Source organism: Pleurodeles waltl, chromosome 3_1, assembly GCF_031143425.1.
Source record: "Pleurodeles waltl isolate 20211129_DDA chromosome 3_1, aPleWal1.hap1.20221129, whole genome shotgun sequence".
Lineage (NCBI taxonomy): Eukaryota > Metazoa > Chordata > Amphibia > Caudata > Salamandridae > Pleurodeles > Pleurodeles waltl.
The window spans coordinates 1331804563-1331832176 of record NC_090440.1 but is presented as its reverse complement, the minus strand read 5'-3'; the positions used below and the strand labels follow the sequence as shown (position 1 = coordinate 1331832176).

Sequence of the window (27614 nt, the reverse complement as noted above, 5' to 3'; positions counted from 1 at the left end):
GACAACGCTGAAGTGCCTCCGAAGTCCTGCTACAGCATGAGTCCTGAGTGCCATGTCCTGGACATTCGGGACACCCGACCCTGACTCCACTGCAACAACTGTGGCCCCATGGTGTGACTGCAACACCGCAAAGATGCTCCACGACTTGACCTGTTGGATTCACCGAGGAACCAACGCCTAGCCACCAATGCCACATCACCTGTCCTGCAACAGTAAGACACTGACGCCTAACCTCCTCTGCCTCACAGTATGGAATGGACGCCTCACCTCCCCAGTAGCAGTAAAGAACAGACACCACACGGGCTCCAGCGACACTGCATGTCCCCGACTCTGTGCAAAATCTTTGTTTCCTCATTTTCCAAAGGTACTGTACCTGGGTCAGTGCGACTCTGTGTCCGGGCCGCAGTTCCTTGCAAGTTGCGTTGGACTGTTGGGAACGACTCTGTCAAGACGTCGTGATAGCCGCAGTTGGAGCTATTGTGTTTCTAAGCACTTTACTGAAATGTAAACTTTAAATGTGTGTATCTTTGCTTGTGTATGTTGGATTTTTGTTGTTTTGGTCTTGTTTTACTCAGATAAATATTGCCTATTTTTCTAAACTGGTATGGAGTACTTGTGTGGCATTTTCACTGTTACTGGGTGTGTGTACAAATACTTTACACAGTGCCTCTGAAATAAGCCTTACTGCATATGCCAAGCTTCCAGGGGGAGGAGCAGTGGTTATCTTAGCTGTGTGACTCCCTTACCATAACTAGAGTGAGGGTCCCTACTTGGACAGGATGCAAACCACTGCCAACTTGAGACCCCATTGCCAACACAGTTCTACTATCAATTTAATCTTTAAAAATTCATATCTTTGGTATCCCTTAATGGATTATTTCTGTTTTGGTGTCATTTTGCTTATTAAATTTTACTCTGTTTTTCTAATTCGGTTAGTGATTTTTATTGCTTGGTTATCTGACTTTATTACTGTTCTGACACTGGATAAAGATTGCAGACATTGCCCTAAGTTAAGCCTTCCTGCTCTGTGCCATTGCTATCGGGGTGGAGTGCAGGTTAAATACTGACTTTGAAGGTTCACTCCGTCTTGAGTTGTGATTATTCCTTGAGATGGGTCCACCCCAAATAATAATCCCATGTCTTACTCTAATAGAAGAAACTGATATTTTTTTAAGGATTTGTGTGCTTTTTTTAATGTTTATACATCAAACTAAAAAAATACATAATTGTATTGCTCTTTTAATTAGCATGGACACAAAAATATAGGGCAGACTGGTAAAAAAAATAACAAGGTTGTACGAATCTAAGCAAAAGTGCACTGTAATTGAACTTACTGTGCAAGTCATATGTTTGTCAATAACACCATGTAACATATCAATTATACAAAAACCCAAGCACTTTATTTCCCCGTTTTAATATCTTGCTTTTTCTCATTTCCTTTTTTTACTGTCACCCTTTAATCTTTCACAGGTTTTGTTATTGGGCTTCCCCCTATTTTAGTCCCTGCTGTTGTTTTCATTCTCTTTTATTCTCTCCCCCTGCGTTTTTATTGATTATGATTCCATATGCTCCAGGAAATAATTTTCTTGCTTTCATCATGTATATGCGTTAACTTAATTGTCCTTTATATCGAGTTTCCTTCTTTGTATGTATATAGCTTTATGGCTGTCGTGTAGCAATGACCCGCAGCAATATTAGACAAGTTCCAGGTGATTTACAGCCACAACTGAATCATCTCGCAACTCAGCACCAGGAGAGAACGGCTGCTTCTATCTGGACCTGCCCGGTCGGAGTGCCGAAGACGAGCGGATACAGGATACGGTGAGGATACCAGATATTACACAACACCTTTTCACGTCCGTTTAAAGAAGGGAGAATACCAATGAGGCAGCAATACAAAAAAAGTATCCAGTGGTTGCTAGCACGAGTTAAGGATTGAAAAACAATTACAGTTATGACTAACTTTCAAGATTCCCACTGCTTTCGGACATTCTCTACTACTGCACCAGGTCACAGCCAAGATCAATACTGTGCCGCTTATTAATTGACCTGTTCACAAATGCTAGGAAATGTTATGCTGTCTAGCCTGCAGCATGACGCTCAATTAAGACCTTCCGATGCCGCAGGAGTAACTTACATTCTTAAACAGAAGAGTAAAACCTTTCAGTGTGTAAATCTTGGGAGTTGGAAGACGGACACCCAAGTGGCTGGGGCAACCACTTCCGGAACAGATACTGTTGTTACTTCCAGGGCGACCGACTGTCTTCATATTTTCCGGGACGAGATTTCTTTTTCTAGCCAATAGGAGGCTTTATCAGGTGGTAGAGCCAATCTTGTCCCTCCTAGTACAGCCCTTCAGCTTGTCAGTCACTATAAACTATGTTTTCGATTGGCTATTATTGCCTTCAGTTTTTGAAGTACTTTAAAGACTCGTAAGCAAAGCAGAAGGTATTAGATATTTAAAAACTAGAGGCGGAGGGGTAGAAGGTGAGTTTGCAGCTTGGGTACCTTGTTTACATTCCAGTGTGGTTGTTGGTATTTGTGGCTAAAAGGAATATGTGAAAATATGTCCATGGCACGCAAAATGTGGTTACCGAGCATATATTGTATTAGTGTGTACTCTGTAATCTTGCTGTCTGTTCTCCTTTTTTTTTAATATAAATGTCCTTTACTACTAATTCATAATATGTTCTCATTTCGCTCCCCGTCTTCCCCATCATGCCCTTTTCAATATGTTGCTTTCTTTTTCTGTAAGTCTGGTTTTGTTTACTTTATTTCACCCTCCATGCCAACGTGCTAGGGAGTAGGCAATGGCATTGCGTGTTCCGCTTTTCTTCCTTTTTTTTTTTTTGTTCTTTAAAGCTACTCCTACTCGTACGTTTCCTTTCTTGAGCTTGCCTCCTGTTGTTTTTTCATTCTCTTCTATTTTTATTCGTTCCTCCAGACTTTTTGTCAAAATGTATTTTCGTCACTTTGTTTATTCCCATACCCTTTTCTGTTCTTACAAATATATTGCCGGCATGATTGGGTTCGTCCAAGGATTTAAACGTGAAAGTACTGTCCGGTACTGAGAACCTGCACTTCTTTATTTTCAAAGTCCGAATACCAACACTTTTCGCCAGAGGAGCGATACTTTTAATGGGAGAGTGCCACCACTATTCAGAAGTAAGGAGGTATTCTAGGTCGGGGTGCCTCCACGATTGCCCTTTCAAGCACTGGGTTCAACTAACGACGAGCCCTCATTCCAGTAAATACTTAACTCATTTCCGCTATAACCTGCCGACCCTTGCGCTCACGTGCTCTTGACATACCACGTCTCTTAGACCCAGAGTCGAAACGAGAATCTCAGCACCCCTCACACATGAGAAATCCCTATTTAACCCCCAACTCGATGGCTTTCAATGAGCCTTATGCACCAGGAGACTCACGAAGACGTGTCATGCCTGCGCTCCAAAATCCTGTGAACAATTACACATTAATCCCCACGCCCTTCGTCCGGTCAAGATCTCTGTCTGTAGTAACCCGACCGGATTTTCTGGGGTGGTGCTCAGCCCTGGGTGGAGAAAATGCAGCTCTAAGTTCCTAAGATCCACCCCGTGTGCCTTACTGAGTAGGAGTTCTCTCCTAGCTTGATATTGACAATATCTTCTGAATAGGAAAGTGTAACTCTAGCGCGTTGAATCTAAACACGAGGATACGAAATTAGACAATTACTTGAGCAGACAGGTTAGTTTTTTAAGGAACATCACCATATATTGCCGTGATCTTGCGCTTAAAATCCAGCACCCAGCATGGTAAGGCACTTGCATATTCCTGCCAATATGCCTATTTCTAGCTTTCTCTGCCTTTTCCCAGTGTCCTCGTTCCTGTATTGCCCCTTTCTTCGCTCTTCTATTGCTTTCTCTACCCTCTCTACTGCCTTTTTCTTTTGTTGCTCACTGGTCTTCTCTTACAGGTCTTTTTGTTTTCCCTCACTTTTGCTGCTCACCCTAACCCACCCCAAACTGGCGAGCTAGCTCAAGGGCTTAGAGCTGTTTACACCCACCTGCTTTGATAAACGGAGACCACAACTTCTTTGGTGTGTAAACGTCTGCAGTTTGTTACATATCTGATCACATTATTTTATTTATGCTGGTTCATAAGACATCATGAAGGTGTGGTCATTAATATGCACCAATACATGCAAGGTTATCGACTGAGCAGCCTGCACATTGTAAACCATAGCTCAGTCCTTGGGGCATCATACATTCCACTGTGTTGACGCATAAATCATTTGTAACAGTAGTTGTTCTTGGGCTGCCTTTTGTGTTGAGAGCTGCGGCTTCTAGGTTCCCCTTTGCTACCGATATCTGGCCTTCAAGGCCCTCTGGCCGGCCCTGGATAGCAAGTGTCTTGTCCGTCCTGCTCTGACCCGTCGTGGCACTCTGTTTGCTAGCCAGTGTCCCTGCCATAAGGCAACCAAGGACCCTGCTAGGGCAGTTTCTTTTGACCCCCTCAACGTGTAATTATCAGCATTCTATTTTTGCTATTCACTGCCGGGCTCTGTATCCCTGCTGTGAGGCAACCCAAGGAATGCATGTTCACGTCTGCCCACATTGGTGTTGTCAACCTTCCGGTGACCCCTGCAACAAAATATCACAGGGGCGGTAATAATACCCACAGTGTTTTCTGCTCTTCGCCTACCATGGCTGCAACACCTGCGATTGTCTGTTGTGTGTTGATAATCAGGACAAAGAGGTTGGCTTCTGTTCTGCCCTTCCTTTAGCTGCATGCTGGTCACGCCACTTGCCCACTGATTGGCTGGTTTAAAACCCGCTGGCCAATGGCTTGCGGGTATTTTTACTGGATTTTTTACCCGCCCTTTCCTTATGGCATCCTAAGGGTGCATTGGATGCGGTCCCCTCTAGGGTCCGGCGTTGCCTTCCCAGGTCCTTTCTTCACCCACCCATTCTCTCTTCGATCACACTTTCTTATCTATCACCCTTTTCCTGTCCTGTTGCTCATACTTTCCCTCCCCATTTTGCCTCTCACCCTTTCTTTTTTTTCTCTCATCTCTTAACCTCTCCTGGCCCTTAGCTAGAAGTATATATGTTTAGGGGGGCATGGCCCTCAGCTATAACCAAACATTAAAGCTGTGCACTAGAGGTGCATTCGTTTCCCAATACTGGTTATTCCATTAAATATCTACTCCTAGAATATTGTGGCACAAGAATATCGAGGACAGAAAATTGAAAGAAAGATACGTGCATAGGGGGAAGATCTAAATATTTCTAAGATACATATATCACATACGTGGAGTAATTATATGTGGAGTAAAGTATAGATAATCTATACTTGCATGTCAGTATTTTCAATTTGATATTCTATCCTTATTATTCTGTCCTATAAATATTCTGTTTTTGATATTTAGGGTGCACACTGTGTGATTCTTTGTGAAGGAATACGTGGATTTCTTTACATATTAAAGCATACACAATCATCTTTGCACAGTATAACTTTAAATCCTATCATTTAGTTGGGATTTAAAGCAGAGGGGTGTAAAGTAGCCTGGCTCACAGCTTTCTGTATTTTCTAAACTTTTCAAGCTTTGCAAAATGCAAAGCTTATAAAGTTCTTTAAAAAAAAATGAGGTGGCATCATCTCACAGCCCTCACTCCAACACCTATTACCTCAAGTGATGGATTTCCAGCCTCCACACTCAACATTTTATTTTTGCTGGAGGATCACCTAACCAGGACATATGACATCAGGAAATTATCACATCTGAAAGGCCAAAAAGGATAAACATAACCTCAAGTAAAGTTAGAAAACTTCATCTGCTTTGCAAAATGTGGAGTTTCCTTCTTCTGTTCTACTTTGTAAGTGAAGTTTTAATATAACTTGGCAATAATTTAAAATAACCTTTCAGAGAGCTTGGTGCATATCCATCAAGGACATTTGGAAATCAGTGGTGACCAGTCTGTTTTAAACAGTTTGGGACTGAAGAATAGGTGAAAACTATATAGAATGTAGATGTAATTTTATCTTTTGGAGGAAATTGAGAAGGTCTCACAATGAATTTCACTGTAACGTTGTGACAAAAGATGCATAGTTTAATTACTTCTGGTCAAAAGCACCAGTCAAAACTGCATGGACTTAAAGCAGGCTTTGCCATTGGCATACATCCCTTTTAGTTACAGGCAGGTTGTGTAAAAGGTATTGTACAAAAGGAAACCTACGTTAGACATCGACCAGCAAGACAGGTAAGCATGGTAAAGGATAGGTGATTTCATGAGCCCGGGATGGGCCCATTTGTGGACTGGCTGAGGACACTGGTTCCATCTCCAGTTAGAGGAGCCATAGATAAGCAGACAGCAGAACTGCCTCTAAGGCTCAGAGTGGTGGTTTCATAATTTGTATCTAGATTCCTGCTCCCTAATAATATCTCTCTGTGATGTTGCATGCATGGTACCTCCTATTTGAATGCTACAGAGTCCCCTGCTTTTAGAATTATGGACACTCTTCCACATGCAGGAGACTCATTGCATAGAATCCTCAAGGTGCCACCGTCTATGTGGTTAGCATTGCTTGGAGAATCTTGCACTTTTCTGAGTGGTGAAAATAGAAAGCATGGAAGCCTTCCATGTGTACTGGCTGATATGCGTTAAAAGAGAAGGCCTCAGCACTTCACAACAAGAGCATATAGTAGCAAATAACAAGGTGCTGCCATTGTTAAGCAATTTGCAAAATGAAATGTGGGTCAAGTAATGTTGATTAGACCTTATTAGGACTCTAAAAAACACTATTCACGGATGTTCTTGGAGGTTACACTAAGATCCATTTTAGAAAATAAAGTGCAAAATTTTGCATTGAAATCACATTGGTTCAGGTGTATTAGCTAAAACATGATAAGCTGTACATTCCACTTCAAATCGCAAATCTCCTTTTCTCCATTTGTAATCTAGCTGTCATTTCGATTCTTTGGGCGCTCTCTAATGTCATCTGTACTCTCCTAATCTCTGTTGTCACTGCCTCTCTCAACCTTTTGCCCACTGCCCCTTTTTGTTGCTGCTGCAATTATCTTCCCGTTCCGATATCTCCTGCTCTCTCTTGTCTTTTCTGTTTACTGTCCTTTCTTAGCCTCAATCCTCTCTCCTTTTCTAGAACCTCTTCTGTACCTTCTCTTCCATCTTCTTTGTACTTTTAAATGTATTTTATTTTCTCTCTAGCCCTTTTTTCCATAGACCATGTATGGCAACTTGAACTTTTTCTTGGTGCAGCACTTGCCACCTTTCTTTGACCACTGTGCTTTTTGCTGTTCCCTAGTCCCAGAAGCATGCCATCCTGTTGGCTTCCAGGCACTGGAGAACTTCCCTGCGAACATGGAACAATAAAGTTAGTGCACTGTGGCCATTGTATCCCTGCAGCTTGTTGTCAGTTGTTGTTGTACAGGACATCAGGCTGCATGGATTTGATGGTATTTACTGTTTTAGGGCAGATGACAACTCATTGATGTCCACCACTCTACCTTCTTGGTGTTGTGCACTTCAATGGCTGGTCCACCGTACTTAAAAATAAAATGTTTCTGGTAAAAAGACCAGAAACGTTTTCTCTTCCAGAATCAGTCGCAAGTAAGGGAAATGCTTTCCACCAATCCCAAGTTAGATTTTTCATTTTGCTATATTGTGCATCATCACACTGTGAGAGCTGACGTAACACAGCCATACAGAAGTGAAAACAGAGTGTGCTAATGGAATCTCCGGGGATCCACAACTGTCCAAAATGCATATTCCTACACTTCTCTGAGTAACAATACTACTCCAGTTGTGTGACTGGACTATCAACCAAGGAAAAAAAGGCTCCCTAAGACACAAACATCACAATTTTGCCTTGTTAATTGACCATTTTGGAATATATGGTCAGCTGTGGTATTTAGGTCAAGGCTCTGCCGGAATCCAGAAAATCCTGCCAGGCCCAGACATTTCTGAAAGCAAGGCATCTAGGGTATTCACAACAGGATGCTGTAGGCTGGAGCAATGACATTTAAAGGTAAGTTGTACCTGACTATGTCCCAGAATAATAGGCTAAACAAAGCACTATGCCATGTTGGCATTTGGAGTTTCCTGATTGGACATTTTATCTGAATGGCTAGTAGGTTTAGGTAGTGACAGCTGCTTGAAATCAGGGATAGGAAACAATATGAAAGTTGCTGCCTTAAGAACAACATAATAATATAATTGTCCTATACGGCTTTGCAATCTTTTCACAAAGCAAATGTAGATTTTCCTAGTAATTTATGACGGAAAGTCTTAATTTTATTAAAGACACGGAGGCGAATATTATGCGTTCTTTTCTTACTTTAATTTGAACAGCAGCAGTCAAGAAACTACAGCTCCCAAAAGGATTAGCAATCGGCTAACCAATGGGAGTAAAACAGGAACTAGAACTGAACCAATCAGAAGACGCCATAAACCATAGAGAGTACCCTTGACTGCAAGCAGCCCTCTTTTCTTGAACGAGCAAGTCAAATAGAGTCATAAAACAAAGGGTAAATAAGTCCAACAATTGCCAGAGACAAAGAAACGGAACACAAGTCTTGAACCACAGCGATGAGCCGAGAGGGCGATGGATGAGGAAGATGATCCGGAATAGGTTGCGATGACACTTCCAGAGGTCTCTCCTTGAAGAAGGAGCGGATGGAGCCAGCGGCGTTATCCGGAAGCTGGAGGCAATGCTGGAGTCGCTGGGAGGGAGATAGAAAGTACATATTAATAGAAGTACTGTGGTGGGATAATATTCGCCTCCGTGTCTTTAATAAAATTAAGACTTTCCGTCATAAATTACTAGGAAAATCTACATTTTATGACAAGACCGGAGGCTCTATTATGCGCGTTTAAAGCTTGTCAATAACTAAGGAAGAAGCAGTTCTAATGGGTTTACAATAGAAGGTTTTAAAAACATTATCGTTTGACCAATCTGCTGACCTGAGAATGTCCTCTAAACTGGAGCCAAGGGCAAAAGCTTTGGAGGCCATGGCCCCCCTGGAAGAATGTGCTCCAAAAACGGAGATATCGATTCCCGCTAGAGACATAATCCATTTAATCCAGCGGGCCAAAGTTGCCGAAGTCACTGGATTGTGGGGTTTGCGAAAAGAGATCAACAATTGATTGGAAGAGGACGTTCTTAGGTTACCAGTTCTTTTTTCATATTCTTTTAAACAAAGACCCACACATAACTTTGGCTTGTCAGGAAAGAAAGGATAGAAAACGGAATGTAAATTAGTTTTGGTGCGTTTGGAAATGTGAAATAGAACACCTGAAGGTAAGAACTGACGGGCAGAGACGTCTAAGGACTTAACATCCGTAGTCCTTTTGATAGAAATTAAGCATAACAACATAGTAAGCTTGGCAGAGAGCATTTTGAGGGAAAGACTTGGATTATCTGGCCAGGAAAGAAATAGATTCAAAACAAGAGAAACGTCCCAGATATGAGAATATTTGGGAGAAGGGGGTCTGGAGAGCTTGACGCCTTTCAGGAGACGACAAATCAAAGGATGGGTCCCAATAGGATTGCCATCAATATTTGAGTGGTTCATGGATATAGCGGATCTGTAAAGATTTATTGTGCGATATGACTTACCTAAACCCGCCTGGGCGGCTAGGAAATTAATAATTAAATTTAGATCTGCTGAAAAGGGATTGGAACATTTTCCCAGACACCAGCTTGACCAAAGAGCCCAAGCCGATTTGTAGGCTCGCCTTGTGCCGGGTGCCCATGCGTGATTAATGAACTCTGAAGCTTCTGACGAAATAGCGAAGGGCTGTTGGGTAGACCGGAAATGAGCCAGGCTGAAAGGGTTAAAGATTGGTCGAGAATCAGATTGTGAGGGCAACCAAAAGGATCTAGAATGAGGGATGGAAACGTCGGGAGTAAGATTGGAAAATCCACTGCCAGTTCGAGGAGGGGTGGAAACCAAACCTGAGATTGCCAAAAGGGAGCCAACAGGACAAGGGACGCCTTCTGACGTCTGACCTGGTTTAGGACTCTCTTGATTAGAATAAAGGGAGGGAAGGCATAATTGAGGGATCTGGACCAATCTTGTAGGAAAGCGTCTGTAGCTATGGCCAGCGGCTCCGGACGCCAGCTGAAGAAGTGGGGAAGCTGAGTGTTTAGTCTGGACGTAAAGAGGTCTACCTGAAAAGGACCCCATTTCCTTTCTATTTGACGAAAGACTGAATGGTGTAATTTCCAATCGCTGGAGTCCGAGAGGTGGCGGGAATGCCAGTCTGCATTGGAATTCAATGATCCCGGTAGATATTCGGCTATGAGGGAAAATTTGTGGGACAGGCAAAAATCCCAGAGGCTCTTGGCCAGCAGAGCCAGAGGTCTGGATCTGGTGCCTCCTAAATGATTGATGTAACGCACCGCTGATATATTGTCCATACGGAGCAGAATGGAGCATCGTGCTCTGTTTTTTGTGAAGCTTCTGATCGCAAAGGAGCCTGCAAGAAGCTCTAAACAATTTATGTGCAATCCGGACTCCTCTGCGGACCATATACCGCCAGTCGATATCGAACCACAGCGGGCGCCCAAACCCATGAGACTTGCATCTGATTCTAACACAAGATCGGGCACAGAGGGGAAAATGGATCTGCCGTTCCAAGCCTCTGAATGGGACATCCACCATTGAATTTCCATTTGGGATTCTTGGTCTAAAGAGACGAGGTCGGAAAAAGCCAACCCTCGACGAAGAGGAAGGATTTTGAGGCGCTGGAGGGTGCGATAGTGAAGGGGTCCTGGGAAGATGGCCTGGATAGAGGAGGAGAGAAGGCCGACGACCCTTGCGAGAGCTCTGAGTGAAATAGTGTCTTTTTGAAGAGTTAGGATTAACTCTTTTTTTGATTGCAGAAACCTTGGAATGGGGAAGGAACAAAGCGGTCGAAACAGAATCTATTTGGAAGCCCAGAAATTCTATTTGTTGAGAGGGCAACAACACAGACTTTTCGTGATTTATCAGGAAACCGAGATCTGAGAGGAGGGTGGATGTTACCTGTAGATGGGTGAGCAAAGAAGATTTGCTCTGGTGCATGATCAGAATATCGTCGAGATAGATAATCAGTCTGATGCCCAGGGATCGAAGGTAGGTCACGACCGGTTTCAATAGTTTTGTGAAGCACCAAGGTGCGGAGGATAGGCCGAAAGGAAGAGAGGAAAAGTGATACGTTTTTGAATTCCAATAAAATTGCAAGAACTTTCTGTGAGAAGGATGAATAGGAACGGTCAGGTATGCGTCCTGCAAATCTAGTCTGACTAGCCAATCGAATTGGAGCAAAATATCCCTTAGATGGATGATGGTTTCCATCTTGAAGTGTCGATAGATGACAAATTGGTTGAAAGATTTCAGGTTGATTACAGGTCTCTGCTTTTTGTTCTTTTTGTGGACGAGGAAGATAGAGCTGATGAATCCGGAAGGAACGGGAGCGCAATGGTGGATGGCGTCTTTTTCTAAGAGGGATTGAATCTCTAAAGAGATTAGAGAGGACATTTCGAGAGAAAACTTTGGAAGAGGAGGAAGACAGTATTGGTGGGGAGAAGAAAGCAGTTCGATATGATAACCCTGAATAGTAGAAAGAACCCAAGGGTCTGCTGAGATTGACTTCCATTTTTGAAGAAAAAACCGAAGGCGACCTCCCACGGGAGGGCCAGAAAGTTGGCTTACCTTGATTATTGGACTGTCTGGAGAAGCGCTGACCACGGTTGCGGAAACCCCTTGATCTTTGTGGGTAGAAGTGGGGTTTGAATTCCTGGGAATAAGTATTGAAGGAATTGGCATATCCTCTTGAGCCTTGTTTTCTGTATGTGCGGCCGGTAAAGCGGCTCCTACCTCTACCGGCCCGGGAAAAAACACATTGGTTAAAAACTTTCTTTAGATTTTGTTGGGCTTTGTCCAAAGATGAAACGGTCGGAACAAATCGGCTGAGATCTTTAATGAAATTGTCGCCAAAGAGTTTACCGTTGGCCTGGATGCCGGGGTCCCGAGTAGCCAAGTTAGCCAACTTAGGGTCCATTCTGAGCAGAAGGCCCTTGCGTCTCTCATGAATAATAGCGGAGTTCGCATTGCCCAATAGGCAAAAGGTTCTCTGGGTCCAAAGGGAAAGATCCAAGGGATCAATTGGCGATTCCTCTAACCTGGCTGATTTGGCTAAGTCAAAAATCCTTGCCAGAGGACCTACCACATCCAGGAGTTTGTCCTGGCACGTGGTCCAGGCCTTGTCTACTCCTTTACGGGGATCCTTACCAAATTTGGTAAAGAAAGTGATGAGAGAGTCATCAATGGCTGGTGTTACCGTAATATTGGAGTCCAACGACGGTCTGGGACATTCTGATTTTAATTTGGATCTTGTCTGTTTATCTAAAGGAAGACGTAAGCGGGAAGCAATATAATCACCTACGTGGTCCAACGGGAGCCACTCTGTTGAATTAGGATGGTGGATGAGGGACGGATCAAACATGGGAACACCCTCTGAGTCGACCACACTGGTAGAGGGGCCACCTGTCGCAAGTTGGATACGTTTGGGGGAAGGAGAGGATGGGGAAAACGTATCATCAGGATTGTCGGACTGAGGTAAGTCGTCCATGTCCTCATCGTCCGTGTCCAATATTTTTGAAATCACAATCTTTTTTGGCGCATTGATATGTTTTGTTTTTGATTTACATTTCGAATGAGACGCCGAATTTTTGGCGAAATTCCCCTCCTTAGTAGGAGGCCTGGGAGGAATCAAGTCCTGAGTCTGGTGTGAGGCAAGCTCACTCTCTGTCTGTGCGCCTTTACCTGACTTAAAAGAGGATAATTTCCGTTTTCTGCTTTCCCCCGCAGAATGGGCCATAGACTTGGACACCATGGACATGACTGAGTTTTCAATATTTTTTGACATTTTTCCATAGATGCTTTCATAGCATGTTTCACCGAGGACTGGATAAACTTGTTTAAATCCTGTCTGAAGGATTCCTCATTCTCTTCAGAGGCAGACCTTGAGGGAGAACTCCCAAGCTCCATAATAATAATAATATTATTGTGGGCAGAAACACCAGTATAAATAAGCACAAGGAAGTGTGCTTTAAGCTGCAAACGATTTGCGGTGAGTTAGGGGTTAAATAGGAGCAGCACGCTCCCTGTACTACTAAGCGGCTCCTCCCCGAGGCGGAGACTGAAGAAGAAACCAGTCGGGAGAACGAAGAGGCACCTAGTAGGAGACAGCGATATCAAAGCTGTCCTCCTTGTGCAGCCGGAGACCCACAAAGCCGCTTAGAGAAGAGCTGCGGCGGCGCGAAGGTCAGGAAAGGCTTCCCTGTCAGACACGCGTTGCTGTAGAGCGCGCGCTGACTGAACGGGGAAGAGAAGGCGCAATGGAACGCTTGGCGGAGCGCGCGTTGAAACGACAGTTGTTTGAAGGTGGGGGGGGGAGGAGGGGAGGAAAGGGATAAAAATAGTCGCAAAGCGGCAAAAAAATTGAAAAAGGATTACCCCCCAAACTTATAAATTATAAATTACACCAAAAGGAGAATTAGCACCTAGTAAAACATCTGAGTAAACATTTAAATGCACAGAAAACCAAAGGAGAGTACTTATCTTGACTGCGAGCAGCAAGAAAAGAGGGCTGCTTGCAGTCAAGGGTACTCTCTATGGTTTATGGCCTCTTCTGATTGGTTCAGTTCTAGTTCCTGTTTTACTCCCATTGGTTAGCCGATTGCTAATCCTTTTGGGAGCTGTAGTTTCTTGACTGCTGCTGTTCAAATTAAAGTAAGAAAAGAACGCATAATAGAGCCTCCGGTCTTGTCATAAAATTGTTGTTTGACACACCATATGTGAAATGTAAGAAGGGAGTGCAGCAAGTGCACATTGAATTCTTGGCCTCTTAGCAGTGAATGTGGACTTGTGTTGGTATCAACGGTCACATCAGCTCCTCACACATAACACTGTGGCATTCCTCAGGGGTCCATCTTACACCCTCTATTATTCCACATCTACCTAACCCCCCTTACAAAATCCTGATAAAATCATTCAGTTTCACCTGTTACAACTATTAGTTTTCAACTCTTTATTGATATTTTTGGTATTTAATCAATACATTAGTATTCATAATATACTAATCATAGCATGAGGTATTTATACATATAGATTTCGACATCAGATCATTTTAAATTCTTATAGTACTGCGCCCTCCTCAGCTATTATCTCTTATATGTTTTTAGTTCTTTGCATCAATACTAGTCTGCTTTATATTTGCAATCAGACTTCTCTTCCAGTTCACTATTTCCAACTCTCCTGTCTACTTGCACCTCTTGGTATCTCCCAGTTTATCTACTAGCAACCCCCTGAAATTACCAATCAATACATCAACATATTTCTTTGCAGGTTGAGACTGTAATGTAGATCTACTACTTTCCTATTAGATTTTTAGTAATTGGAGGTATTTTGATGGGGAGTAACTTTAAAATCAGTGATTCTAAGAGCTGATTGTGTATTGTGTGGGGGATGAAGAGTTCCTTTAATGCATCCAAATCTGTACCATACCCTCTGGAATTTAACACCAACCAAGAGAACAGAATTAAACTAAGAAAAACATAGAAAGGTAGGCAGGGATTGGAAACTCTGTTTATCCTTCTGTAGGCGTTGATGGAAGGCTGTGTAGCAGAAGTGCCACAATATGCTACCTTATCCTTCTTTTCTGGCCACCACCTCAGGTTTGGGACCCCTAGCCCTCAAGGTAAACTTATAGCTATGAGCCCAGAGTGCAGGCGGTCCTGTACCATATCCCTCTCGTGGCCTGTATGGCAAGTCACATGTTCCTCCCTCTTCCTCTTTAAGGTCTTTGTTTGTTTGTTTGTCACCCCCCCCCCCAATTCAGTTCCTCCCCAGACAGTTTGTCTCCATGATCTGTGGCTCTAGTCTGAGCTCTCCCCTTATGCCTGACTGTGCGTTTATGCAGTTTAATTGTGAAGGAGCAAGAACTTATTGATTTTCAATTCAGGTCCTGATGTAGGTGTTTTCACATCTGTGTGGCAGTCTCTTTTTTGGCTGAACATGTTGGTTGCTGTTCCTACTGTGGATTCATATGTATGTAACCTTTTGGTTTAAATTTGCTGCTGGTCTGTTTAGCTTCCCAAGTTGACTCGGTAATGGCTCGCTGATTCTTTTATGTAAGATTATTGAGGATGCTTCTTTCTCTAATACAGACGAACACACAGACAACTGTTGTGAATGCCGTCCTTTCGTTCTGGTTGTGCTGTGGGAAGCCCTGTGCAGCAATTCCATGTTGCCTAAAATGAGGCTGCAAGACTCAATTAGGGTATCAGGTGATGGGAGTTTGTCATCAGGAACACAGAGCAGTTTCTTATCATAATCTGACAAACATTCCAGTCTTAAAGCTCTTTGTATTGCGTTTAGGGCCTACAGAAGTTTGTGATTGATGAAACATTAATCCATGTTTAAGCTTTACTACTTAGAGTAGGTCCAGTGCTCTCCGTGCTGTTCCCCTTTGATACTGAAGTGGAGACAATGTTTTTCCAGGAGGGTACACTGTGAAGTTCAGAACTAGGCACCGTAACTCGTTGGTATTTTATTGGATAAACAAGATTGAGTGCATTTTTCTATTTGGGGAGGCATTCCAAAAAGTGGACCCATGACTAGGAAGATATTTTAGATAGAAGTACTTTGGAGATACTAAGGCATGGTCCTCATTAAGATGGTGACCATTTGTGGGTCTGTTCGGAAAAGGAGATTAAAGGACAACAATGATCAGTATTGTATGATTAAAAAAAAAAACAAGCATGATGGTATTTTCCTATATATCTGGGAATGCATAGAAAGAATAAATGAGAAGCAGTGCAGTTCAGAGAATATTCATTTTTTTACAAAATATTTGGTCATTTATTATTCATAGATGGTGAATAAATAAGTGATTTTTCCAATTTCAAAGAACCAGTTTGATAAAAATATATTGCAGCATCTACAGCCTCTAAAATGGTGGCTGTTTGTATATTTGTTAAGTGAAATTATTTTTTAAACTATAAAGAACATAGTACAATTGACCATGAAATTCCCCTGGCATATACTAAATTGAAAACCTTCAAAGCATTCAGCCAGACCATTTCCCGGGCGGCTGTTTCTCCCTGTTGATCTCTGAATGTCTCCCACCTTCCTGGCATTTAAGGTAAATCTTTTTATTAGTTACTGAAGAATCAGGAGGGTTACCAAATGCAGACAATAAGCAGAATGTTGGAATGGTTCTCAGTATCAAACTGGCGGAGTATTTATTTTATTAAGTTCATTCGGTCTAGAAATCTAGTCCATTTAAAATAATAATAACAATCATACTTAAAAAAAGGATGTAGTAAAAACATGATAACAATGTAAAACCAATAGACGTCAAAACAGTGTAACAATAAGAACAACAAAACAAAGCATTTCATCAAATATATAAATACAATAAAATAAAACATGAATAGATATAGTAAAAAAGGGGACAGAGCTAAAAACTAAAATATAAGACTTTTTGTCTGGAGGACCAGTATGCACAACCCAAAAGACAAAAAAGACAAAAGATAGTCTGATTGGACTAAAAGAAGACATTATCAGAGTACCAATCAAAGAAAACAACAGGAAAACTATATGAGAAGGCTATATGAGCTTGTGCAGTCTTGGTAGTCATAAGGAAGGCAACAAATTCATAATGGAAATTTCCAACTAAAAACAATACAAAAAAGATAAAAAGAGAAGATTAAAATCCTTCTAAAAACAAGTATAGAAATGGCTCAGGAGCCTTTGGGTGCAATGAACTTGCGACGGATGTACCAGGCCTCCGATAAATATTTGGTAACTGGAATGGCAACCCTGGGAGAAAAATCATGCGTACAGATTCTAATGGCTGTTACTCTGTCCTGAAATGACATGTTTTTACAGAGGGGAATAATCCACCTCTTTCTTGGTGTCTTGTACAAAGGGCAGAAGAATAATACATGCTCTGATGTTTCTTTACAATGTTGACAGAAGATACACCTATCATTTGTAGCGATGTTAGATGGCCAATGGGCCGTGAAACCATTGGTAGGCAATGTGCCATATCTTAACTGCAGGTATAGAGCACGGGCATACGGAGGGATAGGGAGGTTCAGGAAAATCTCAGCCCAGGGTTCATGCTTAATTTGGAGAAAATCCATTGTTAACCTACCCGCCCTCTTTTGGTGCAGGGAATCTTCGTTAACTTTCTCCCAATATCTGTTCGTAACAAAACTCCTAGCCTTGTCAGGGATTTGATCCGGGTGATTCCAATAATGGGGAAGACCCATTTTGTCCCAGGCAATTTTCATCTCTTTCAGCCAAGGGATTCTCTCCAATGCCTTAGGGGCGGCTATCAACTCTCTTATAGCCAGCCTATATGGTTCTAGTTCAGAAGATTTCCATAGACGAATCCAGTAGGAAAGGGGTCTTAAGGCCGCTATGGTTTTAATGCCATTTAAACCAAGGTCAAGCCTTAAAGGGGTCATTGGAGTGCCCGTACCTAGCCTGGACACCTGCCTAAGGAAGATATTTTCCTTAGTTTGCAGAATGTCCAGGTTTTTATGGGACCCCCAAAGTTCCGCTCCATATAGGGCTGCTGCTCTGATTTGAACATTATAAATCTCCGCAAGAATGTTCAGAGGGGGGCTCGGTGCCTTTCTAGATCTGCGGACTAAGGCCCCTCCTCTTTGGCTTATGATCAGAGCCCCTTTGTCAATGGCTGCCTTCCATTTGCCTGATGTAGATAATCTGAAACCCAAATAATCAAACTCTTCAACTTTCTCCAATGGGGTCGAATTCATCTCAATATTAGTACGCAGTCGTTTTTTAGAGGTAGTGAATATCATAAATTTAGTTTTCTTAATGTTTACATCTAAACCGTAATCACTACAGTAAGCACAGAACTGGTTAATTAGGTGTTGAATTCCCATTGGCGATTTTGATAATAGGATCGTATCATCTGCATAAAGCAGGCAGGGGATTTTTTTCCCACCTAGTTTTGGAGAATCATTTATGCAGTTCTCTAGGTAGTGGATGCAATTATTAATGTAGAGCAGAAAAAGAGTATCCTATAGTTAATTTCTTTAATGATAAAACTACCATTTGTAAATAATTTGCACCTCAGTGCTTAAATCTAGTCCTTGAAAATATACGCCTGGGTCAAAGACCCAGGCATACAGTGGTAAATGAGGGTAGGGATGGAAGCGAAGGGAATCCAGCTATTTCAATAATATATATATATATATATATCGGTAATATATGCTCTCTTCTGTAAATTAGTCCGTTAAGCCTATATTTCGAAACCATCTTTCAGTATGAGTCACTTTTAAAGTTGACACGAAGTTAGTGTGTGCTTTGATACCAGCCTTCTAGTTATGCAGCCACGTTTAAAGTTGAATCCCCTAATGTCACTTCGCAGTGAGGAATTCCCCGGCTGCCTTTTGATTAATAAACCCCAAGGTCATTCCCCCGTCATGCCCTTCCAGTTTTGCAGGAAACTGTATATAGATGCTTCAAGCCTAAGGAGGAAAGTTTCTTTCTTATGGACTGTAGTTCTCGTTTACACCGCAGGGTCACTAAACTCTGGTCATGAATACTGAAATCATTCACCACAATGTTGAGTTTCCTTACTGATGCCCTGATAACGTTCTTGCACTGGATCCGGTCCAATAGATTGAGAAGTACTTTGCCCCTGCCTGCTCTCTTACTTTTAGGACTTTTCCTGGGCAATGTACTCACTTTACACACTGAGACTAAAAGGCCCTACTTCCCTCCAAAACCAGTGTTGTCAAAAAGTGTTTCACCTCCATCCTTAAGTCTCCTGCAAATCCTGGGTGGCAAGCCCAGGATCATGCTCTTGGTAGCATTAGCCTCATTTTCAAATATTTCATTTCTCTGTCAAAGTTTAAAACCAAAACAATTACACACTATTCAAACTGCCAGAGTTTTGGGATCACAGCTTCGTTGTCTTTCAGAGTGTTTGATTGAGGTCATTTGTTCTTTCAGACAACCCCCCCCCCCCTATCTCTTGTTGGGTGGCTACAGCACGTTCCCTGAAAGTCCTTGATTGTCTCTGCCAGTGAAGTTGGCTCCACCTCTGTCCAACTCGGGGTGCTTTGTAAGTCCCTCAGTGTGGACATTAAAAAAAATTCCCACCGTGAAAGTCCAGATCCAGTCTCCATGGAACCAATGCTTCCATCTTTCTTCTTCCTGTTAGCGTTGCTTTAGGTTGAAAAAAAACACTTTTCCCCGACTTTAGCATTGCCTGTTGTCCTTTAGAAGCATTGTGACCTTGTTTTATTTTCTGCACGACAGTTCCATAAACACATGTCCCAAAGTCTAAGCCTTGATCTCTGGGCAGATCTCATGTCTGAACCCCGTGATGACTGTCTACTGGTATCCCTGCAGTGGCCCTCCACTCCTCATTGCCGCTCCATCCTGCCTTGCTGGGGACATGTCTGTCTCCGAATTGACCAGCGGGCATGATCACCCATCCAGCTACATCTCTTACTCTTCTTCTTGAAGGTGTATAGAAGCCCAGGCACCCTCGCTAATCCAGAGTGGATGCTATTTATTGATTCCAAGGCGTGGCAGATTCCCTCACCGGTCCTGCAGCCAATGAGGTCTCAGGCACCCAACAGACAGCCTTCCCTATTGCCGCCGTCCCACCTCCTCTTTTCCTGGCATTTAGAAAAAAAAGTGAAGTGTTATTTAGTATCTAGCTGAATTTATCCAACCCCCAACAAATTTAAAATAAAAATTCCTTGATTTCCAGATGTATGTTTACCAGTGGTATTTATAAAGAGGTGCCGCATGCTTACTATGATGCATAATCCTTCGTTGATACTGGTCTGCTGTAAAATGTCCTAATGACTGATGTTGCTGGAGTGTTATATAAAACTATGAAATAACAATAAAATAAACATAGTGAGAATGAGTGTGGAACTGTGCATTTCAGAGAACATGTAATTCACTGAATGTTTCTCAACCATTATTTTATTACAAGATGGTGGTAAAATTGACCTTGTAGAGTTCCTGCACTAACGGTGGTCACCAGGTTTTCAAGTGAAGTCGTAATGAATGTTATTCTGCAAAATTGCTATTGAAGCTGCAATGCAAACACAACATTTATTAAAAGTTCACAGTAATAAAAACCATAAGGATCCTTATAAGACAAATACAGACTCTTACAAAAGACAAAAGTTATTCGAGCAATACACCTGGGATCTCTTCATATTGCTTCCTTATTGCTATAGCAGATTTATAAAATTTAAAACAGCATGGTAAGTGGGAAGACTTTGCAACAATTCCAGTCCCAGTTGGTGCTTCCTGGCCTTTCGACTGCGCCACACTGGCACCAAAAAGAAACGATGTGGACTCAAATATAATGGAAAAAACATGATAAAGTGACACGTGCTTTGTTTTACAATATTATCGCACCTGCATGGCAGTAGCTTGCAAAACCATGTTTTTCCTAAGGCGAAGGCCACCTTATAATGCGCAACATTTAACCTAAAAAGTGTCAGGAGATGGCACTGGTGTGCGTTTCAACCCAGCTCAGATATGGCTCATGACATCTTGGTGAGGACAGCGGGATATCTAATCACTGTTTGTAAAGCAGTCACCTTGTTCAATCTAATCCTATTGGCTGTCTTGTGAAACCAGATTTTTATGGTTTCTTGGTAATTTAGAATACATTCTTGTGGGCTTGTAAATATCTTTGCTAATCCCAATTTACTACAAGTATTCTGCATGTACGCGACCCAGGGAATTCTGTTTGCCCCATCTACGGCCATGGAAATGGCCAGAAAAGATCGCAGGAGGGTTGCCTCAGGAGTTCCCCCCAATACTTAATCTATAATAATACAAGTGGGGCCAGAGCTATTTTGTCTTCAATAAACGGCAAATCCAGTGGTTCATGAGTGATAAAGATAGCTATATTTTTTGGTATTGCTAATAATCTTAAGAGCGAAAGCATTTTCTCATTGCTGGATGGGTTTTCCATTCCCATAAACCTCTGTGCCATATAGCCCAGCAGTCACACATCTACTTCTGTATAAATTAAGCATCGCTTTAATAGGTTTGTTTTTTAATTTGTGAGCAAATCTAAAAATTGCTTCTCTGTTCCTCTTCAATTGCTGCGTTTTTACAGTAATGAGAGCATCCCATCTAAGCGATGCACTAAAGGTGATGCCCAAATAGGGTAAGTTTTGAACTTTCTCCCAAACGTCCCCTCCATTGTAAAATATTTAGATTTCATGTTGCATTCCCCACAAGTCATGACAAGCGTTTTAACGATGTTTACTTTTAATTCAAGGGAGTCCATAAATGCCAGAAATGAATCGAGCAGTATTTGCAGGCCACTTGTTGTACGGGACATTATGACCATGTCGTCCATGTTAAGCAAAATACGCATGTATTGATCCTCTATCTTTGACACGTCCTTTCCACTTTTAAAAAGTGTTTACTGACCCCATTTATATAAAGAAGCAACAAAAACGGGGCCAGGATACACCTATGTCTCGCACCCCGTATTGAACTAATTTGTGGAGTCTTTTTGCCTTGTGGACCATAACGGACGGCAATAGTGAGATCATGATGTAAACGTTTGATAAGATCATACTGGTCAGGCTCCACCCTTAAGATCTCCATTGTCTCCCATGCTTTTGACATATTTACCAGGTCAAAAACCGTTGTTAAGTCTATAAAGGTCATTAGAAGGTTGCCCTTTTTAGCCATCACATACTTCCCTACAAGGGGTAAGGGTTTAATGACAGCACAACAGTGCCAATGCTTGGCCTAAAGCTGATAAGATGCTATTTTCAATAGCACATGATTCAAGTCTCGACAAGACGATTCTCCCCAAGATTTTAACGCCGGAATCTAATAATGAGATTGGCCTATAGCAAGAAGGGAAGGATCTGTCTTCTTGCTTAAAAATTTGGCATAATTATAGCTGTCTTCCATGAAGGTGGAATTGCGCCTGGCATGGCGCTCCCCAGCACATTCGTTAACAGGGGTCCCCAAAGCTGTACATTTGTTTTTATAAAAATCTACTGGTACTCCATCCATCCTCGGGGCTTTTCCAGACTCACATTGCCTAATAGCCAACACAACTTTACTCGTTTCGATAGGGGGCATATCATTCCTGCTCTCCCTAATTCCCTCCTCCACTCCCAGCAGGGTTTCACAGATTGAGATACACTCACATCTGTCTTGAAAATTTAATTGTAATGAGAGACCCATTGGTCAGTTCTGATGAGGCGTATCATGCTTGGGGCTCCTGCATCATTGAAATAGGGTGGTTAACCACTGCCCAAATTTGGAGCTATCACCAATATCAGCCGCTCGTATGAGGTCTTCCCAGACCTTGTTCCTGATTTCTTGTTTCCTCTATTCTAGAGCCATCCTATAAGCATGCCCTTCTTCCCTAACATTATCAGGTATACAGGGCTTTTCCCTTAAGATGTTTTTGAGATGTTTATGAGCCCTCGTGCAGGCTTTATTAAACCTACCAAAAAGGGGTGTGGCCGAGGGAGCTCCTGCTCCTCCGATTCGTCAAGTCATCCTGCCTGACAGCAGATCGCACTCGCCGCACCTAACTGACAGGTGAGGCGTCTGGAGGCAGGGCGAATCCGCCACGGCCACCGGTGAGAGGAGGATCGCCCGCAGGGGAGCTGCGGGAAAGGCGTGTGCTGCGCCGACCTCGGAGGGCTGCTCCCTGCCTGGGCATGAGCAGCTGGGGCCCGGCAGTAGACATGGCTCTACGGCGGATGAACCCGCCATTGTTTGTGAAGACGGCAGCAGCCGCGGGGCCCGGCCTGCAGGTGGGAGTGGCACCCGGCTGTGGTGGAAAGGCCGGGGTTGGGCTGTGGAACATGCCGCGTTGCTGCATTTGAATGAGGGAGCCTGCCAGGCTGAACTGGTGAATCGAGGTGGCCGGAGTCTCGACCTTCAACTGGGAGACCCTCACATTGGAGACTGAGGATCACGTTCGGCTGAGGCCCCCGGCCTTGGACTGCAGGTTGGTGCTGGCCCAGGGGGGAGTGGAATAAGGAGGAGATCAGGTGTTGACGCACACAAGATGGTGGACGGCGTCCCACTCAGGGCCCGGGGGGGGGGGGAGCTCCCTGGTGCCTCTGTGGATCCCTAATCCTCCCCCCTACTGAAGGCGACTAGACTATATGCACCGCGATCGGCAGACTGGTGCTGGTGTAGTCGGTGGGCTCCATGTACTGGGGGCCACTTCATCAAACTCAACTGCTATGTCCAGAGGGGCAACGGAGGGCTCCACGCCGGCGGACTTGCAGTGGCATGGATGGACTCCTACCTCTCTGCCCCCACCGGTCTCTGAATTCAAGCAGGCGGATGATGGTCCGTCCATTGAGGAGTCGTGAAGAAAGTGTGGTGCAGTGGACCCCTGCTCCGGGGATTCGTGCTTCTGCCCTGGTCATTGGTGACCTGGGGACTGACTGTTGGCAGACCCAGGGTTGTCGAGCCCTCAGGGTGCCTGCCCGAGTACCACTGACAGTGAGGTGGGCCCGGGATACTCTTCCCCAGGGATACATATGCTTGGCTGACGTCCCTCTGAGACATGGGGCGCGACAGGCCACCTCATACTAAAGCGGCACAAAAAAAATTGACCAGTACACTGCGTCCAGGGTGACCGGCAGAGGGTCAGCGGACGGAGTGACGCAGGAGGCTATGGGATCGTCCCTCTCCTTCTCCTGAAGGCAATACAGGACTCGAGGGAGGCGGTTGAGTCCAAGGTTGACTGCGTTCATATTGGTCTTTCCATGAAGTGTCAGGACCCTAGGCGAGTAGCCGAGAGAGTGACGAAGGCAGAGACTAGAATATCTCCAAATGAGGATGAAGTGACCGCCCTCTAGACACGAGTCTCCCAGATTACCTCAAAGGTTGCCGACCTAGAAGAAAGGGCCCAGGATGCCGAGAACCGTTCTCGCAGAAAAAATCTCCGTCTGATGGAGTTGCTGGAGGAAATGGAAGGGGGCGGCATGGAGGAACTAATGGAGACCTAGATCCGCTCTTGGGTACCTGAAGACAGGTTGTCTCATTGCATCGTGGTGGAGCGGGCCCATCGAGTACTGGCGAAAAGGCATCTGCCCAGTGCCCCTCCCTGGCCTGTGGTGATCCAGCTCTTCAACTACAGAGACTGGGACACGATTCTGCAAGAGGCCCGCTTCCAGGCAGAGATACAGTACTCAAACGCAAAAATCCTGATCTTCCCAGACTATATTCAAGCTGTCCGAAAATGTTGTTGCTCTTATGAGGAAGTAAAACAGAAGCTGCGTGCTCTGAAGGTGCGCTACATGCTCCTTTTCCCCTCCAAGCTAAAGATCATACATTGTGCCTCCACGCTCTTTTTTTGAAACACTGCAGCAGGCATGGGAGTTGTCGACAGAACAGAAGCAATTGCATTCTCGGAGTAAATTGGCAGTGGACCCCATGGATGGACCCAGGGCTTGGCTACCGCAGCCTGCCAGAGAGCCCCGAGAGTGCCACTGGGGGTCCAGGAGGAGGCACCCCTCATGTGGAGGCAGAGGGGGGGCCTCGGCCAGGCCAGCTCAGGGGGTTGAGCAGTTGAGTGCAGAGACCCAGGCGTCCTCCCGGTCTGATACCACGGCCATATTTCACTCAGACGGGGGTCCCCCCTGACCATGGCCTTGAACGATCTGGAAAAAGGAAACTTGCTTTGCAACTGTAATGTACACTGATATGTGCCTGGCTGTGATTGTTTGTTGCAGTGGGTCATTCTCATTCCGGAACGGTCCAGAGAGAGATGAAGTACTGGTCGCCACCACCTCTATCTTTCTTCTTCTAAATCAAATGTAGCTGTAAGGTGAAGCATCTGTACATGGGTGGGAGTTATCCAAGTTCAGGTTGTACAACACCTTCACGACTTAATACAGTAATATAATGGTCAATATAAGGGCAACAGATGTTTCTAGGGAGGATTTGTGGGGAGGGGGATTTGCGGGGGGGTAGGTGTACCGTTTTTTTCAATTAAGGTTGTCTCTACAGATTGTTCTCTTCCACTTAACACGGCTAATACGTGTACCACTGACGTTCACTTCACACATGTCCAGGAGCACCAAGGCATACACCTTGCTGTGTCAAAGGACCAATGCCTCCATAGTCCAATATCCACAGAGGTCAACCTCTGTCCATTGGGAAGCCCCACGAGCTGCACACGCTTATACCTGTACTTAAAATGATTTCCGTAATTTTGTGAAACGTTAACGGGCTGCAAGACCACATTAAACGTCCTGCAGTCCTCCGGTACATAAAGAGGCACTCCCCAGGGGTGGTCTTACTACAGGAGACACATCTAATGGGGACCCAATGCTCCTTCCTAGGGTGCTCTGGATGCAACAGGGTTTATCATTTAGACTTTGTGCGAAGTTCCAGGGGAGTAGCCCTACTACTGCATAAATCGCTTCCGCTGACAGTAACAAGGGTTCACGAGGGCCCCTTGGGGAGGTATATTGGTGTAGACGGCCAGATAGAGTCCAAGCAATACAATCTGGTATCCTGCTATATTCCCTCACAACTTTTGCAGCCCACGAGGCACTTGGATCGCTCCTGACGTCACTCCCTGCCGGATGCACTCTGGTGGGAGTAGACTTCAATGCGTTCTGGACCCGATCTGGGATAGCTTGGTGGGGGCGAGCCCCAGCCGCCCGTCCAGTCTGTCTGCTTAAAAGCCTGGGCAGACTCCTTGGGTCTCTGTGATGCATGGCGTGTCTGGCACCTGGAGGAACGTGCCTACACCAAGTGGTCTGCAGCTTATCATACTGAAGCCCGAATAGACCTCATATGGGTACTGGCAACGGATGTGATGACTCTGAGATCCGTTTGGATACTTCCTTGTGGCATATTGGACCATGCACCACTTTTAGGAGATTGGAGTATGGTGCAGTCGGCACACCGGCCGACTTCGAGACTCAGTGCATGGTATTTGAAGTCCCCGATTGTGCTGTTTTGGAGAGGGGCAACTTAAGGCTTTCTTCTGCTGTAATGAGGGCTCAGTAAACCCTAAGGCGACGCTTTGGGCGGCATGCAAACCTACTGTGCGGGGAATACTCCAAGGCTACATCTGTAGATGAGAACGGCAGCAGAGTGGGAACTGCGACAAATATCTCTTGAGGAGGCAAAACAATACTGGCAGGTTCCTACCAGTAGAAACTCTGGGGCGGGCAACAAACCCGGCAAGCTGCTCTATTGGCTGGCGACTCCTGACACAGCTGCCAAAGTTGTGCCAACCATATGTGATCGGGAGGGAAACAGCCGAGTGGAGTTGTCTGTGATAGCTGAGACCTTTGCAACCTTCTACCGAGATCTCTATACTAAGTATCCTCTACCGCATTTAACAGAGGAGGAATCCATAGTCTGGGACATCCCAGTACTGAGTATTCCATCCGCTGACAGAAGAAGTAGAGGCTTCTATATCTGAGCTTAAGGGGGGAACCACAGAACTAGATAGGTACCCTATAGAGTACTGTAAAATGTTCTGTTCATTGGTGGTGCCTCATCTTCTAAACCTCAATGAGGAGGCATTGTCAAAGGAGGCATTTCCTCCTGAACTAGACTGCGCCACGATTGTGGTCCTGCCAAAAGATAGACTGCCCCGCGACCAATGTGCTTAATATCGGCCAGTCTCTCTTATTAATGCCGATATAAAGATATACGCCAAAATACTGCCAACACGTCTTACCCACACACTATCCCACCTCATCCACCCAGCTCAATGTGGCTTCATGCCAGGTAGAAGCATGAGGCACTGCTTCTGATGAGTCTAGGCAACCCTCTCCTGAGGCCGACAACCAGATGGTAAACTAGCCCTGCTCCTCATTGATTCCTGAAAGCATTTGACATGATCTCATGGTAATATATGGAGGTGGTCCTATTGGGTGTGAGGTTGGGAAAGAGATTTCACCAAATGATCTGCATCCTATATCAACAACCCACAGCCCAGGTCCGTGTAAACAAACTTCTTTCCCCCTGTTTCCCATTCGGTGGGGAATGCGCCAGGGATGTCCCTTATCCCCATTGCTGTTCACCCTAGCTATAGATTCCCTGGCGTGTTTGCTGCGTAGTGACCCTCTAATGTAGGGTTGGAGATGAGGGAACAGACTGAAGACAGGGTGGCACTATACGTAGATGATGTCCTGGTGTTTCTGGGGGAATAGCCTTCTTTGGGCCCCAGGTGCTTGGAGCTATTGGAGATGTTCGGAGAGAAATCCGGGCTGGTTAACGCCAGTACATCAACACTGGTGGAAGTGAAGGGTGATGCAGAGGGACGACGTTGGTGCCCCAAATTCCCGGTGCAGAGGAATGCTTTCAAGTACCTGGGGATTCACATCTCCCTTCTCCCCGAGTTGGCTTGGGTACTACATTTTCAGGGCTTGACCTCAAACTTGGATCGAGACATACAACGTTTGAATAGTTTGCCCTTAAACCCAATGGGGAGGGTGTGTGGCCAAGATGGCGGCGCGCTAGGACGTGCCTGTCCGAGCTCCGCCGCCCCGGCCCGGGACACCGCTGACTGGCCCGG

The 27614-nt window shown here is 44.5% G+C and overlaps 1 protein-coding gene across 6 annotated transcripts in view; it reads left to right on the top strand.

Moving 5' to 3' along the window:
• Positions 1 to 1734: 1734 nt before the first annotated feature.
• The window catches only part of SLC35F5 (solute carrier family 35 member F5), a 575369-nt gene continuing 549489 nt past the window's right edge, over positions 1735 to 27614 (top strand). For 5 of the 6 annotated variants that reach the window (XM_069224682.1, XM_069224686.1, XM_069224684.1 and 2 more), the window contains exon 1: positions 2383 to 2487. The gene's annotated coding sequence lies outside the window, so the exon portion shown is untranslated. Of the gene's footprint in view, positions 1822 to 2382; positions 2488 to 27614 lie in introns of those variants that run through there. The other variant, XM_069224683.1, reaches the window with a different exon arrangement.